Genomic DNA, 18,205 nt, shown 5'->3' with positions numbered 1-18,205 from the left:
AATTGATTCTTGATTCTAAATCGACGGTAAATATCTCTCTTATCAAATTTGGCGCTGTTGCCGGGGATGCAATTAAGTGCTAACTTTTGGTTGTTGTGAATATGTTGATAGTGTAAATAGTTTACTTTTTGGTTATTTGGTTAATTTTGTTAATATTTAGGTTTTTTGTTTTTCTTGTTTATTGATGTCCTTTGTTTTTATTTCCTACATTCTCTATGAGCTATCACCCTTGTTGCTTGGAGCTTGGTTGTAAGTGTTTTGCAGGGTATGATGAATTCAAATTGGAATTGCTTCATGGAGTGGGAGAACCAATTTAGGGAGGAACCAATTGCATATGAGCAACACTCATGGCAAACACCTCCCTCATACTACAACGAGCCAACCCCTTCCCTATGTGAATACCAAATCCAAAGATATGAAAGATACCCCCTACCTAACCCTCAACCAGCAAGCCTTCAAGCACCACACCATACACCTCCATGGGATCAAAATGTTTATACACCTTGTTACCAACCATATGAACCACTACACCCTTATACACCACCTCAATATCCCCACCTACATGACACACCTCCCACATATACAACCTTCCTCCCAACTTTTGAACCTTCTCTTCCACCTCGATACGAAGTTTTCCCACCCTTGGCCCAAGAAGAACAAGACCTTCAAGCACTCTTCCAAGAGCAAGAAGGGTTTCGAAGGAAGCAAGGGCAGTTTACGGCTATCATAGCCGAAGTGGTGAACCGTTTGACCCTACTACACTCAAGAACTCAAGACATCCCCCTTGAGGAAGGTGAAGAATCAAGTATGGAGTGTAGTAAGGAGGAGAACATGGAGCCTCAAGGGGAGGTAGAAGAGTTAGGACAAGAATTGCAACAAGAGGAGGAAGGTAGAACTTGTGAAATGGAAGAGCTGAATGGAGAATTGAGAGAGTTTGATCAAGAAGTGGATTGCATCATCAATAATTTTTTGTCCACCTTGGTCGACCCCCTCAATGATCTTGAGGAGCCTTCTACTTTTGAGTTTGAAAGAGATAGTGGAGAGTTAGAAAAGAGTGGTGAAGAAGAGGTGATCACCCAAGAAGTAGAAGCATTCACACAAGAGTTTACAAGAGTGACTTCAACCCAAGGACAAGTTGAATGGGTAACAATATCTTCAATGAGCTTCATAGGCCCATACCAATTTGCTCTCTTGGAAACGGATTATTAACTCAAGGTGCTTTTTGGAGTGTTAAATAGTGAAAGATTGGATGTTGGTTGGCAATGGAGTTTAAGGAACAAGTGGTGCAAGGTCCAATTTGGAGGAGTTTAACACTCAAGTGGGTGCTTCAAAGGTGCTGGGGAAGGTTGTTTGGTACGCGAGAACGTGATCTAAACACTTCTTCATAACTCTGCGTAACTGACCAGCAAGTGCACTAGGTCATCCAAGTAATAAACCTTACGTGAGTAAGGGTCGATCCCACGGAGATTGTCGGCTTGAAGCAAGCTATGGTCATCCTTGTAAATCTCAGTTAGGCGGATTCAAATGGTTGAGTTTTGGTAATTAAAATATAAATAAAATATAAAATAAGATAAAGTTACTTATGTAATTCACTGGTGGGAATTTCAGATAAGCGTATGGAGATGCTTTGTTGCTTCTGAACCTCTGCTTTCCTATTGCCTTCTTCCAACCATGCGTTACCTCCTTCCATGGCAAGCTGTATGATCCTCTTGGATGAAAACAAATCCATATGTGCTGTCACTGCACGGCTAATCATCTGTCGGTTCCCGCTAGCGTTGGAATAGGACCATTGTCCTTTTGCACACTGTCACTGCGCCCAACATTCACAAGTTTGAAGCTCGTCACAGTCATCCCTTCCCAGATCCTACTCGGAATACCACAGACAAGGTTTAGACTTTCCGAATCTCAGAAATGCTTCCAATGGTTCTAGCCTATACCACAAAGATACTAATCTCACAGACTCGGTCCGTGTATTAGATATCCAATACTCCAGCTGTCGTCCAATGACTACATTGAACATCATGTAGATCGCTTTGTGGTTGTCAGGCACACGATCTTGGCTAAGCGAGTAACGAAGATTGGGTGATTGTCACGGGTCACCCCTTCATTATGACTTAACTGAATTAAGAACAAGAGTATATCTTGGAAAAGAAGTAGGCATGAATTGAAGGAAAAACATTTGTAATTGCATTAATTCAAGAAGAATAGCAGAGCTCTACATCTTAATCTATGGGGTGTAGAAACTCCACTGTAGAAAATACATAAGTGAAAGGTCTAGGCATGGCCATGAGGCCAGCCTCCAATGTCTAAGAACTAAACGTTCCAAAGAAAAAAGATGATCAAAGATATATCTCTAAAAGTAGTTTTTATACTAAACTAGTAACCTAGGTTTACAGAAAATGAGTAACTAAGTGCAAATAGTGCAGAAATCCACTTCCGGGGCCCACTTGGTGTGTGCTTGGGCTGAGCATTGAAGCTTTCACGTGCATAGGCTGTTCCTGGAGTTAAACTCTAGCTTTGGTGCCAGTTTGGGCGTTTAACTCCAATTCTGGTGCCAGTTTGGGCGTTTTACGCCAAGATGTTTTAGGCTGACTTTGAACGCCAGTTTGGGCCATCAAATCTCGGGAAAAGTATGGACTATTATATATTTCTAGAAAGCCCAGGATGTCTACTTTCCAACTCAATTAAGAGCTTGCCAATTGGGCTTCTGTAGCTCCAGAAAATCTATTTCAAATGCAGCAGGGTCAGAATCCAACAGCATCTGCAGTCATTTTTCAGCCTCTGAATCAGATTTTTGCTCAGGTCCCTCAATTTCAGTCAGAAAATACCTAAAATCACAGAAAAATATACAAAATCATAGTAAATTCCAGAAATGTGATTTTTGAATAAAAACTAATAAAAATATAATAAAAAGTAACTAAAACATACTAAAAACTATGTAAAAATAATGCCAAAAAGGGTATAAATTATCCGCTCATCACAACACCAAACTTAAATTGTTGTTTGTCCCCAAGCAACTAAAAACAAAATAGGATAAAAAGAAAAGAATATACAATGAATTCTAAATATCAATGAAGCTCATTTCCAATTAGATGAGCGGGGTTAGTGGCTTTCTGCTTCTGAACAGTTTTGGCATCTCACTTTATCCTTTGTAGTTCAGAATGATTGGCATCTATAGGAACTCAGAATTCAGATAGTGTTATTGATTCTCCTAGTTTAGTATGTTGATTCTTGAACAGCTACTTTATGAGTCTTGGCCGTGACCCTAAGCATTTTGTTTTCCAGTATTACCACCGGATACATAAATGCCACAAACACATAACTGGGTGAACCTTTTCAGATTGTGACTTAGCTTTGCTAGAGTCCCCAGTTAGAGGTGCCCAGAGCTCTTAAGCACATTCTTTTTGCTTTGGACCACGACTTTAACCGCTCAGTCTCAAGCTTTTCACTTGACACCTTCACGCCACAAGCACATGGTTAGGGACAGCTTGATTTAGCCACTTAGGCCAGGATTTTATTCCTGTGGGCCCTCCTATCCATTAATGCTCAAAGCCTTGGATTCTCTTTACCCTTGCCTTTTGGTTTAAAGAGTTATTGGCTTTTTCTGCTTGCTTTTTCTTTTTCTTTCTCTTTTTTTTCGCATATAATTTTTTTTGCAAGCTTTATATTCACTGCTTTTTCTTGCTTCAAGAATCAATTTTATGATTTTTCAGATTATCAATAATATTTTTCCTTTTTCATTATTCTTTCAAGAGCCAACAATTTTAACATTCATAAACAACAATATCAAAAATATGCACTGTTCAAGCATTCATTCAAAAAACAAAAAGTATTGCCACCACATCAAAATAATTAGATTATTTTCAAGATGTAATTCGAAATTCATGTACTTCTTTTTCTTTTTCAGAAAACATTTTTTTTATTTAAGAAAGGTGAAGGATTCATAGGACATTCATAGCTTTAAGACATAGACACTAGACACTAATGATCATGTAATAAAGACACAAACATAGACAATACATAAAGCATAATTTTTGAAAAACAAAAAAATAAGAACAAGGGAATTAAAGAACGGGTCCACCTTAGTGATGGCGGCTAGTTCTCCCTCTTGAAGATCTTATGGAGTGCTTGAGCTCCTCTATGTCTCTTCCTTGCCTTTGTTACTCCTCCCTCATGGCTCTTTGGTCTTCTCTAATTTCATGGAGGAGGAGAGAATGTTATTGGTGCTCTATCTTTAGTTGTCCCATGTTGGAACTCAATTCTCCTAGGGAGGTGTTGATTTGCTCCCAATAGTTTTTTGGAGGAAAATGCATCCCCTGAGGCATCTCAGGGATTTCACGATGAGGAATTTCTTCATGCTCTTGTTGAGGTCCATGAATGGGCTCTCTTGTTTGCTCCATCCTTTTCTTAGTGATGGGCTTGTCCTCTTCAATGAGGATGTCTTCTTCTATGACAATTCCAGCTGAATTGCATAGGTGACAAATGAGATGAGGGAAGGCTAACCTTGCCAAAGTAGAGGGCTTGTCTACCACCTTGTAGAGTTCTAGAGGTATGATTTCATGAACTTCTACTTTCTCTCCAATCATGATACTATGAATCATGATAGCCCGGTCTATTGTAACTTCAGATCGGTTGCTAGTAGGAATGATAGAGCTTTGGATGAACTCCAACCAACCCCTAGCCACGGGTTTAAGGTCAAGCCTTCTTAGTTGAACCGGCTTGCCTCTTGAATCTCTCTTTCATTGAGCACCTTCCACACAAATGTCCATGAGGACTTGGTCCAACCTTTGATCAAAGTTGACCCTTCTAGTGAAAGGGTGAAGATCTCCTTGCATCATTGGCAAGTTGAATGCTAACCTCACATTTTTCGGACTAAAATCCAAGTATTTCCCCCGAAGCATTGTGAGCCAATTCTTTGGGTTCAAGTTCACACTTTGGTCATGGTTCTTAGTGATCCATGCATTAGCATAGAACTCTTGAACCATTAAGATCCCGACTTGTTGAATGGGGTTGGTGAGGATTTCTCAACCTCTTCTTCGAACTTCATGTCGGATCTCTGAATATTCACTCCTTTTGAGCTTGAAGGGGACCTCGGGGATCACCTTTTTCTTGGCCACAACTTCATAGAAGTGGTCTTGATGGACCTTTGAGATGAATCTCTCCATCTCCCATGACTTGGAGGTGGAAGCAATTGTCTTCCCTTTGCTCTTTCTAGAGGTTTCTCCGGCTTTAGGTGCCATTAGTGGTTATGGAAAACAAAAAGCTTTAGCTTTTCCCACACCAAAATTAGAATGGTTGTTCATCCTCGAGCAAAAGAAGAAAGAGATGAGTAGAAGAAGAAGAAATAGAGGGGATGGAGTAGTGGTTTGGGTTCGGCCAAGGGGGTAGTAGTGTGTATGTTGTGTGAAGATGAAGGTGGTAAGGAGAGGTATTTATAGGGTAAGGAAGAGAGGGTAGCCGTGTATGAGGGGTTGGGTTTGGAAGGGAAATGGTTTGAATTTGAATGGTGAGATAGGTGGGATTTAATGATGGATGGATGTGAGTGATGAAGAGGTTGTGGGAAAGAGGGTAGGATTTGATAGATGAGGGGTGTTTGGGGAAGAGGTTTTGATAGGATTGGTCAAGGGTGTTTGGAGAAGAGTGTTATGGAAAGGTGTGAAGAGGAGAGAAGAAGAGGTGGGATAGGTGGGGATCCTGTGGGGTCTACAAATCCTGAGGTGTCAAGGAATTTGAGTCCCTGCACCATTCTGGCATTCAAACGCCCATTCTGTGCCAATTCTGGCGTTTAACGCTAGCTCTGCTACCTTTCCTGGCGTTAAACGTCAGTATGCTGCCCATTTCTAGCGTTAAATGCCAACCAAATGCCAGACAGCCCTTTCTGGCATTAAACGCCCAGAATGCTGCCAGGCTGGGTGTTAAACGCCCATTCTGCTATCCTTACTGGCATTTGAACGCCAGTAAGTCTGTCCTCTAGGGTGTGCTATTTTTAATGTTGTTTTTCACTCTTTTTTTTTTATTTTTTGTTGTTTTTATGATTTCACATGATCATCAACCTAAAGAAAACATAAAATAGCAATGGAAAATAGTTAAATATAATTAAATATCATTGGGTTGCCTCCTAACAAGCGCTTCTTTAATGTCAATAGCTTGACAGTGAGCTCTTAGAGAGCTTCACAGAGACTCAGAGCTTGATGTTGGCCTCTTAACACAAAACTTAGAAGTTGAGTGTGGGGCTCTGTTTGACTCTGTATTGAGAGAAGCTTTTCATGCTTCCTCTCCATAGTTACAGAAGAAGATCCTTGAGCCTTAAACACAAGGTAGTCTTCATTCAATTGAAGGACTAGCTCTCCTCTGTCCACATCAATCACAGCTCTTGCTGTGGCTAGGAAAGGTCTTCCAAGAATGATGGATTCATCCTCATCTTTCCCAGTATCTAGGATTATGAAATCAACAGGGATGTATATGCCTTCAACCTTTACCAAGACATCCTCTACAAGTCCATAAGCTTGTTTCCTTAAATTGTCTGCCATCCCTAGTGAGATTCTTGCAGCTTGCACCTCAAAGATCCCTAGTTTCTCCATTACAGAGAGGGGCATGAGGTTTATCCCTGACCCCAGGTCACACACAGAGCCTTCTCAAAGGTTATGGTGCCTATGGTACAAGGTATTAAGAACTTTCCAGGATCCTGTTTCTTCTGAGGTAATTTCAGTTGAAACAGATCATTTAGTTCATTGATGAGTAATGGGGGTTCATCCTCCCAAATCTCATTACCAAATAACTTGGAATTCAGCTTCATGATTACTCCTAGATATTGAGCAACTTGCTCCTTAATAATATCTTCATCCTCTTCAGAGGAAGAATACTCATCAGAGCTCATGAATGGCAACAGTAAGTTCAATGGAATCTCTATGGTCTCTATATGAGCCTCAGATTCCTTTGGTTCCTCATTAGGGAACTCCTTTGAGGCCAGTGGACGTCCATTGAGGTCTTCCTTACTGGAAATCACTGCCTTTCCCTCCTCTATAGGTTCGGCCATGTGGGACGTGTTTATAGCCTTGCATTCTCTTTTTGGATTTTCTTCTGTATTGCTTGGGAGAGTAATAGGAGGGAGTTCAGTAACTCTTTTACTCAGCTGACCCACTTGTGCCTCTAGATTTCTAATAGAGGACCTTGCTTCAGTCATGAAACTGAGAGTGGTCTTAGACAGATCAGAGACTATAGTTGCTAAGTCAGAGTGGCTCTGCTTAGAATTCTCTGTCTGCTGCTGAGAAGATGATGGAAAAGGTTTGCTATTGCCAAACCTATTTCTCCCACCATTATTATTACTGAAGCCTTGATTAGGCTTCTGTTGATCCTTCCATGAGAAATTTGGATGATTCCTCCATGAAGGATTATAGGTGTTTGCATAGGATTCTCCCATGTAATTCACCTCTTCCATTCCAGGGTTCTCAGGGTCATAGGCTTCTTCTTTAGAGGAAGCTTCCTTAGTACTGCCTGATGCAGTTTGCATTCCAGACAGACTTTGAGAAATCATATTGACTTGCTGAGTCAATATTTTGTTCTGAGCCAATATTGCATTCAGAGTATCAATCTCAAGAACTCCTTTCTTCTGAGTTGTCCCATTATTCACAGGATTCCTTTTAGAAGTGTACATGAACTGGTTATTTACAACCATTTCAATGAGTTCCTGGGCTTTTGCAGGCATCTTCTTCAGATGAAGAGATCCTCCAGCAGAGTGGTCCAATGACATCTTGGACAATTCAGACAGACCATCATAGAATATACATATGATGCTCCATTCTGAAAACATGTCAGAAGGACACCTTCTGATCAATTGCTTGTATCTTTCCCAAGCTTCATAGAGGGATTCACCTTCCTTTTGTCTGAAGGTTTGGACTTCCACTCTAAGCTTGCTCAACTTTTGAGGTGGAAAGAATTTGGCCAAGAAAGCATTGACCAACTTTTAATGTTTCATGCTTTCTTTATGTTTGATTGCTTGTTTATGTTTGGTCTTGTTGATAGTTGGTTATAGTTTCCATTTTACTTTGCAATTTTCTCATGTTTTACTTTTATGCACACAAGGTGTTTGTGAAAATGCCAACTCTAGATTTTGAGTAGATTTTCCCACCTTGGCTTGTGGTTTGAGTTCCTAGGATACTAGAGTCATAATGTTCGACATTTAGTGGTATTTCTTGGGTAGTTAGTTTACTCTTGTTTCCATTGACGCTAGCCTTTTATCAACTAGTTTGGTAAGTTGGTTAGGACTTATGGATTAAGGTCAATTATGCTTGCTTGACTTACTCCTCGATGGTTGGGGTTAACTAAGCGAGATTGACTCATGATAATTACCATAGTTGTGTGGTGCACGAAATCGTGATCGTTCATTCCTTGGTAACGGTGCCAAAAACTTAATACGCACGTTCATAATCTTAGTTCTTTGTCACAACTTTGCACAACTAACCAACAAGTGCACTGGGTCGTCCAAGTAATAAACCTTACGTGAGTAAGGATCGATCCCACGGAGATTGTCGGCTTGAAGCAAGCTATGGTCACCTTGTAAATCTCAATCAGGCGGATTCAATTGGTTATGGAGAATTAATAATTAAAATATAATTAAAATATAAAATAGGATAGAAATACTTATGTAATTCATTGGTAAGAACTTCAGATAAGCGTATGGAGTTGCTTTTGTTCCTTCTGAACCTCTGTTTTCCTACTGCTTTCATCCAATCCTTCATACTCCTTTCCATGGCAAGCTGTATATTGGGCATTAGGGGTGTTCGCGGTGCGGTTTGGTTTGGTTTTAAAGGAAAAAGTCATCCGATCCGAACGTTTAATTTATGTGCGGTGCGGTTTGGATTGGATGAAATTTTTTTGAAAATCCGATCCGATCCGATCCGATTACAAGCGGTTTGGATCGGTTTGGATTTGCGGCTTTTTAAATAAAAAAATTAATTACATATAACAAGTCTCAACATCAAATTTTAAATAATCAACAATGACATAACAAGTCTTAACAATATCTTAAAAAACTAACGATAACATAACAATAGAAATACAATTATAGGTTAGTTAAATAAATAAATAAATAACATTTTCAACATAAAATATTTATTAAATAATAATAATACATGAATAATAGAAAAATGTATAACAAATTGAACATGTTATAAGTATAATTGTAAATATAATAATAAAATAATAATATTATAGCACATTGTGCGGTTTGGATTGGATTGAATCGGTTATGAAAAGTAGATCCGAAATCCGATCCAATCCAGCGGTTTACAAAAAATAGAATCCAATCAAATCCGAATTAGTGCGGTTTTAATCGGTTTTCGGTTTGGATCGGATTGGATGAGCGGTTTAATTTGGATCGGTTTGGATTTGAACACCCCTATTGGGCATCACCGTTGTCAATGGCTACATCCCGTCCTCTCAGTGAAAATAGTCCAAATGCGCTGTCACCACATGGCTAATCATCTTTCGGTTATTGATCATGCTAGAATAGGATTCAGTAATCCTTTTGCGTCTGTCACTATGCTCAACACTCACGAGTTTGAAGCTCGTCATAGCCATCCCTTCCCAGATCCTACTCGGAACTCGAAATACCACAGACAAGGTTTAGACTTTCCGGATCTTAAGAATGGTCGCCAATAATTCTAGCCTATACCACAAAGACTCTGATCGTAGATCAGGAGGCTAAGAGATATGCATTCAAGCTTGCTTTCATGTAGAACAGAAGTGTTTGTCAGGCACGCGTTCATAAGTGAGAATGGTGATGAGCGTCACATAATCATCACATTCATCATGTTCTTGTGTACGAATGAATATCTTAGAGAAGAAATAGGCTTGAGTTGAATAGAAAAACAATAGTACTTTGAATTAATTCATGAGGAACAGCAGAGCTCCACACCTTAATCTATGGTGTGTAGAAACTCTACCGTTGAAAATACATAAGTGATAATGGTCCAGGCATGGCTGAATGGCCAGCCCCCTAAATGTGATCTTAGAACCCAAAATTAGTCAAATACTAACCAGAGATATCAAAATGATAAAAAGATCTAAAATAAATTACTAAAAGTAGTTTTTATACTAAACTAGTAGCTAGGGTTACATAAGATAAGTAAATGATGTAGAAATCCACTTCCGGGCCCACTTGGTGTGTGCTTAGGCTGAGCATTGAGCTTTCATGTGTAGAGACTCTTTTTAGAGTTGAACGCCAGTTTGTAACTTGTTTCTGGCGTTTAACTCTGCTTTGCAACTTGTTTCTGGCATTTAACGCCAGAATAGGGTAGAAAGCTGGTGTTAAACACCAGTTTGTGTCATCTAAACTTGGGCAAAGTATGGACTATTATATATTTCTGGAAAGCCCTGGATGTCTAATTTCCAACGCAATTGAGAGCACACCATTTGGGTTTCTGTAGCTCCAGAAATTCTACTTTGAGTGTAGGGAGGTCAGAATCCAACAACATCTGCAGTCCTTCTTTAGCCTCTGAATCAGATTTTTGCTCAAGTCCTTCAATTTCAATCAGAAAATATCTGAAATCATAGAAAAACACACAAACTCCTAGTAAAGTCCAGAAATGTGATTTTTAATTAAAACTAATTAAAATATATTAAAAACTAACTAAATTATACCAAAAACTATCTAAAAACAATGCCAAAAAGCGTATAAATTATCCGCTCATCACAACACCAAACTTAAATTGTTGCTTGTCCCCAAGAAAATGAAAATCAAATAGGATAAAAAGAAGAGAATATACTATAAATTCCAAATATCAATGAAACTTAGCTCCAATCAGATGAGCGGGACTAGTAGCTTTTTGCCTCTGAACAGTTTTGGCATCTCACTTTATCCTTTGAAGTTCAGAATGATTGGCATCTATAGGAACTCAGAATTCAGATAGTGTTATTGATTCTCCTAGTTCAGTATGTTGATTCTTGAACACAGCTACTTTATGAGTCTTGGCCGTGGCCCTAAGCACTTTGTTTTCCAGTATTACCACTGGATACATAAATGCCATAGACACATAATTGGGTGAACCTTTTCAGATTGTTACTCAGCTTTGCTAAAGTCCCCAATTAGAGGTGTCCAGGGTTCTTAAGCACACTCTGTTTTTGCTTTGGACCTCGACTTTAACCGCTCAGTCTCAAGCTTTTCACTTGACACCTTCACGCCACAAGCACATGGTTAGGGACAGCTTGGTTTAGCCGCTTAGGCCAGGATTTTATTCCTTTGGGCCCTCCTATCCACTGATGCTCAAAGCCTTGGATCCCTTTTACCCTTGCCTTTTGGTTTTAAAGGCTATTGGCTTTTTCTACTTGCTTTTTTTTCTTTTTCTTTCTTTTTTTTGCCTTCTTTTTTTTTCGCAAGCTTTTCTCTATTCACTGCTTTTTCTTGCTTCAAGAATCATTTTTATGATTTTTTAGATCATCAAATAGCATTTCTCCTTTTTCATCATTCTTTCAAGAGCCAACAATTTTAACATTCATAAACAACAAATTCAAAAGACATATGCACTATTCAAGCATTCATTCGAAAAACAAAAAGTATTGTCACCACATCAAAAATAATTAAACTAATTTCAAGGATGAATTCGAAATTCATGTACTTCTTGTTCTTTTGTAATTAAAACATTTTTCATTTAAGAAAGGTGATGGATTCATAGGACATTCAAAGCTTTAAGACATAGACACTTAGAGACTAGTGATCATGTAATAAAGACATAAACATAAACATAGAGCATATTAAACGAAAAACAGAAAAATAAGAACAAGGAGTTTAAGGAACGGGTCCACCTTAGTGAGGGTGGCGTCTTCTTCCTCTTGAAGAACCAATGGTGTTCTTGAACTCCTCTATGTCTCTTCCTTGTCTTTGTTGCTCCTCCCTCATAGCTCTTTGATCTTCTCTAATATCATGGAGAATGATGGAGTGCTCTTGGTGTTCCATCCTTAGTTGTCCCATGTTGGAACTTAATTCTCCTAGGGAGGTGTTGATTTGCTCCCAAGAGTTTTGTGGAGGGAAGTGCATCCCTTGAGGCATCTCAGGGATTTTATGGTGAGGAATTTTGTCATGCTCTTGTTGAGGTCCATGATCTCTTGTTTGCTCCATCCTTTTCTTAGTGATGGGCTTGTCCTCATCAATGAGGATATCTCCCTCTATGTCAATTCCAGCCGAATTACAGAGGTGGAAAATAAGGTGAGGAAAGGCTAACCTTGCCAAAGTCGAGGACTTGTCAGCCACCTTGTAGAGTTCTTGAGGTATAATCTCATGAACTTCCACTTCCTCCCTAATCATGATACTATGGATCATTGATGAGTGGATAATTTATACGCTTTTTGGCATTAATTTTACATAGTTTTCAGTATAATTTAGTTAGTTTTTAGTATATTTTTATTAGTTTTTAAATAAAAATCATATTTCTGGACTTTACTATGAGTTTGTGTATTTTTCTATGATTTCAGGTATTTTCTGGCTGAAATTGAGGGACTTGAGCAAAAATCAGATTCAAAGGTTGAAGAAGGACTGCAGATGCTGTTGGATTCTGACATCCCTGCACTCAAAGTGGATTTTCTGGAGCTACAGAACTCCAAATGGCACGCTCTCAATTGAGTTGGAAAGTAGACATCTAGGGCTTTCCAGCAATATATAATAGTCTATACTTTTCCCGTGTTTAGACGACGCAAACTAGCGTTCAACGCCAGTTCCATGCTGCATTCTGGAGTTAAACGCCAGAAACAGGTTGCAAAGTGGAGTTAAACGCTAGAAACAGGTTACAAACTGGCGTTCAACTCCAAGGGAAGCCTCTACACGTGTAAAGCTCAATGCTCAGCCCAAGCACACACCAAGTGGGCCCCGGAAGTGGATTTCTACATCATTTACTCATTTCTGTAAACCCTAGTAACTAGTTTAGCATAAATAGGACTTTTTACTATTGTATTTACATCTTTAGTTTTCTCTTTAGATCACGTTTGGGGGCTAGCAATTCGGCCATGCCTGAACCTTCATCACTTATGTATTTTCAACGGTAGAGTTTCTACACACCATAGATTAAGGTGTGGAGCTCTGCTGTTCCTCATGAATTAATACAAAGTACTATCGTTTTTCTATTCAATTCAAGCTTATTATGATTCTAAGATATTCATTCGCACTTCAATATGAATATGATGATCATGACAATCATCATCATTCCCAACTATGAACGCGTACCTGACAACCACTTCCGTTCTACCTTAGATTGAATGAGTATCTCTGGGATTCCTTAATCAGAATCTTTGTGGTATAAGTTAGAATCCATGGACGGCCATTCTTGAGATCCGGAAAGTCTAAACCTTGTCTGTGGTATTCCGAGTAGGATCTGGGAAGGGATAGCTGCGACGAGCTTCAAACTCGCGAGTGCTAGGCGTAGTGACAGACGCAAAAGGATCAATGGATCCTATTCCAGCATGATCGAGAATCGACAGATGATTAGCCATGCAGTGACAGTGCATTGGACCATTTTCACTGAGAGGACAGGATGTAGCCATTGACAACGATGATGCCTAACATACAGCTTGCCATAGAAAGGAGTATGAATGATTGGATGAAGACAATAGGAAAGCAGAGGTTCAGGAGGAACGAACGCATCTCTATACGCTTATCTGAAATTCTCACCAATGAATTACATAAGTATCACTATCTTTATTTTATATTTTATTTATCTTTTAATTACTAAATCTCCATAATCAATTGAGTCCGCCTGACTATGATTTACAAGGTGACCATAGCTTGCTTCAAGCTGACAATCTCCGTGGGATCGACCCTTACTCACGTAAGGTTTATTACTTGGACGACCCAGTGCACTTGCTGGTTAGTTGTGCGAAGTTGTGACAAAAAACTAAGATTATGAACGTGCGTATTAAGTTTTCAGCGCCGTTACCAAGGAATGAACCGTCACACTTTCTGCGCACCAAGTTTTTGGCACTGTTGCCGGGGATTGTTCGAGTTTGGACAACTGACGGTTCATCTTGTTGCTCAGATTAGGTAATTTATTTTTTTTAGCTTTTTATTTCTTATTTTCGAAAAATACAAAAAAATATTCTTCTTTTTCATTTTTCCAAAATAATTTTCCAAAAAAAAAAATTAATAAAATCGTAAAATCAAAAATAATTTTGTGTTTCTTATTTGAGTCTTGTTTCAATTTTTAAGTTTGGTGTCAATTGCATATTTTTTTAATTAATTTTTCCTTAAAAATTTTTTTGAAAACACATGCATTGAGTTTCTTTCTTGTTCTTCATGATCTTCAAGTTTTTCTTGATAAGTCTTCTTGTTTGATCTTTAAAATTTCTTGTTTTGTGTATTTTCTTGTTTTTCATATGCATTCTTGAATTCTTAGTGTCTAAATATTAAAAATTTCTAAGTTTGGTGTCTTGCATGTTTTCTTTTATTAATTTTTTTTTCAAAAATACATACTTGATGTTCATCATGATCTTCAAAGTGTTCTTGGTGTTCATCTTTGCATTCAAAGTGTTCTTGCATATTTTTCTTGTTTTGATTCATAATTTTTATGTTTTGAGTCTTTTTGATGTTTTTCTCGTTCATCATTAAAAATTCAAAAATCAAAAAAATATCTTTCCCTTTTTCTTCTCATCAAATTCGAAAATTTAAGTTGACTTTTTCAAAACTTTTCAAAATTTAGTTGTTTCTTATGAGTCAAATCAAATTTTCAATTTAAAAATTCTATTTTTTTCAAATCTTTTCAAAAAAATTCAAATCTTTCTCATTTTTCTTTTATGATTTTCGAAAATTTCAAAATGATTTTCAAAAATCTTTTTTTTTTATTTTTGTTTCATATTTTTGAAATTAATGCTAACAATTAATGTGATTGATTTAAAAATTTTAAGTTTGTTACTTGCCTAGTAAGAAAGGTTCAATCTTTAAATTTTAAAATACTGTCTTTTTGTTTCTTGTTAGTCAAGTAATCAACTTTAATTTCAAAAATCAAATCTTTTTAAATTTCTTTGTCAAATCTTTTTCAAAATAAATGTCAATCACATCTTTTTCAAAATCAATTTCAAAATCTTTTCCAACTTCTTTTCTAACTTCTTATCTTTTCAAAAATTGATTTTCAATTTTTTTTCAATTAACTACTTTGACTTTTTGTTTGATTTTAAAAGTTTACTATTTCAATCATATCTTTTTCAAAACTACCTAACTAAATCTATCTCTAATTTTCGAAAATCCCTTCCCTCTTTTTCAAAATTCCTTTTTAAATTAACTAATTGTTTTCAATTTAATTTAATTTGATTCAATTTTCCTTTCTTAATTTTTGAACTTTAATTTTTATTTTTTATTTTAAATTCAATTTAAAAACAAAAATACTTTTATTTTAATTTATTTAATTTTCAAATTTCTCTTCTCCTCATCTCTTTCTAATTATTTATTCATCTACTAACACCCCTCTTTCACCCAAGAATTCGAACTCATTCCTCTCCCTTGTGTTTGGATTCTTATCTTTTCCTTCCTCCATTATTCTCTTCTTATACTTAGATAAGGAATCTCTATACTGTGATATAGAGGACTCCATATTTTTTTCTATTTTCTTCTTTTTCATATGAGCAGGAACAAGGATAAGAACATTCTTGTTGAGGCTGATCCTGAACCTGGAAGGACTCTGAAGAGGAAGCTAAGGGAAGCTAAAGCACAACTCTCTGGAGAAAATCTGACAGAAATTTTTGAAAAAGAAGGAGGCATGGCCGAAAATAATAACAATGCAAGGAAGATGCTTGGTGACTTTACTGCACCTAATTCCAATTTACATGGAAGAAGCATCTCAATCCCTGCCATTGGAGCAAACAATTTTGAGCTGAAACCTCAATTAGTTTCTCTGATGCAACAGAATTGCAAGTTTTATGGACTTCTATCCGAAGATCTCTTTCAGTTCTTAACTGAATTCTTGCAGATCTGTGATACTGTTAAGACCAATGGGGTTGATCCCGAGGTCTACAGGCTTATGCTTTTCCCATTTGCTGTAAGAGACAGAGCTAGAATATGGTTGGACTCTCAACCTAAAGATAGCCTGAACTCTTGGGATAAGCTGGTCACGACTTTTTTAGCCAAGTTCTTTCCTCCTCAAAAGCTTAGCAAGCTTAGAGTGGATGTTCAAACCTTCAGACAGAAGGAAGGTGAATCCCTCTATGAAGCTTGGGAGAGATACAAGGAACTGACCAAAAAGTGTCCTTCTGACATGCTTTCAGAATGGACCATCCTGGATATATTCTATGATAGTCTATCTGAATTATCAAAGATGTCATTGGACCATTCTGCAGGTGGATCCATTCACCTAAAGAAAACGCCTGCAGAAGCTCAAGAACTCATTGACATAGTTGCAAATAACCAGTTCGTGTACACTTCTGAAAGGAATCCTGTGAGTAATGGGACACCTCAGAGGAAGGGAGTTCTTGAAATTGATACTCTGAATGCCATATTGGCTCAGAATAAAATATTGACTCAGCAAGTCAATATGATCTCTCAGAGTTTGAATGGATTGAAGGAATCATCCAATAGTACTAAAGAGGCATCTTCTGAAGAAGAAGCTTATGATCCTGAGAACCCTGCAATAGCAGAGGTGAATTACATGGGTGAACCCTATGGAAACACCTATAATCCCTCATGGAGAAATCATCTAAATTTCTCATGGAAGGATCAACAAAAGTCTCAACAAGGCTTTAATAATGGTGGAAGAAACAGGTTTAGCAATAGCAAACCTTTTCCATCATCCACTCAGTAACAGACAGAGAATTCTGAGCAGAATCCATCTAGCTTAGTAAATATAGTCTCTGATCTATCTAAGGCCACTGTGAGTTTCATGAATGAAACAAGGTCCTCCATTAGGAATTTGGAGGCACAAGTGGGCCAGCTGAGTAAAAGAGTCACTGAAATCCCTCCAAGTACTCTCCCAAGCAATACAGAAGAAAATCTAAAAAGAGAGTGCAAGGCCATAGCCTTACATGGTGTGGCCGAACCCAAAGAGGAGGAGGAGGACGTGATTCCTAGTGAGGAAGAATAAGGAGTATCCCTTTGAGGAACTAAAAGAATCTGAGGCTCATCTAGAGACCATAGAGATTCCATTGAACCTCCTTCTGCCCTTCATGAGCTCTGATGAGTATTCTTCCTCTGAAGAGGATGAAGACATTACTGAAGAGCAAGTTGCTAAATACCTTGGTGCAATCATGAAGCTGAATTCCAAATTATTTGGTAATGAGACTTGGGAAGATGAACCTTCCTTGCTCACCAATGAACTAAATGCATTGGATAGGCAGAAATTACCTCAAAAGAAACAGGATCCTGGTAAATTCCTAATTCCCTGCAAAATAGGCACCATGACTTTTGAGAAGGCTCTGTGTGACCTGGGGTCAGGAATAAACTTAATGCCACTCTCTGTAATGGAGAAACTTGGGATCTTTGAGGTGCAAGCTGTCAGAATCTCATTAGAGATGGCAGACAACTCAAGAAAACAGGCTTATGGACAAGTAGAGGACGTGTTAGTGAAGGTTGAAGGCCTTTACATCCCTGCTGATTTCATAATCCTAGACACTGGGAAGGATGAGGATGAATCCATCATCCTTGGAAGACCCTTCCTAGCCACAGCAAGAGCTGTGATTGATGTGGACAGAGGAGAGTTGGTCCTCCAACTTAATGAGGACAACCTTGTGTTTGAAACTCAAGGATCTCCTTTTGTAACCATGGAGAGGAAGCATGAAAAGCTTCTCTCACTGCAGAGTCAACCAAAGCCCCTACAGTCAAACTCTAAGTTTGGTGTTGGGAGGCCACAACCAAACTCTAAGTTTGGTGTTGAACCCCCACATTCAAACTCTAAGTTTGGTGTTGGGAGGTTCCAACCTTGCTCTGATTATCTGTGAGGCTCCATGAGAGCTCACTGTCAAGCTATTGACATTAAAGAAGCGCTTATTGGGAGGCAACCCAATGTTATTTAATCATATCTATTTTATTTTCTTTTTGTTATTTCATGTTTTATTAGGTTGATGATCATGTGAAGTCACAAAAACTACTGAAAAATTAAAAACAGAATGAAAAATAGCACACCCTGGAGGAGAGCAGTCTGGCGTTTAAACGCTAGAAACAAGCATCTGTCTGGCGTTTAACGCCAGAAACAGGCACCAAGCTGGCGTTTAACGCCAGAAATAAGCATCTGCCTGGCGT

The 18,205-nt window shown here is 38.1% G+C and overlaps 1 non-coding gene across 1 annotated transcript; it reads right to left on the bottom strand.

Moving 5' to 3' along the window:
- Positions 1-16,127: 16,127 nt before the first annotated feature.
- LOC148544799 (small nucleolar RNA R71) lies at positions 16,128-16,235 on the bottom strand. Its single transcript, XR_015901843.1, has one exon. It is a non-coding gene; the product is annotated as a small nucleolar RNA R71 (small nucleolar RNA).
- Positions 16,236-18,205: the final 1,970 nt, after the last annotated feature.

This window comes from Arachis ipaensis, chromosome B9 (genome assembly GCF_059453495.1).
Source record: "Arachis ipaensis isolate K30076 ecotype BB chromosome B9, ASM5945349v1, whole genome shotgun sequence".
Classification (NCBI taxonomy): domain Eukaryota; kingdom Viridiplantae; phylum Streptophyta; class Magnoliopsida; order Fabales; family Fabaceae; genus Arachis; species Arachis ipaensis.
This window is presented reverse-complemented; position numbering and strand designations above follow the sequence as displayed.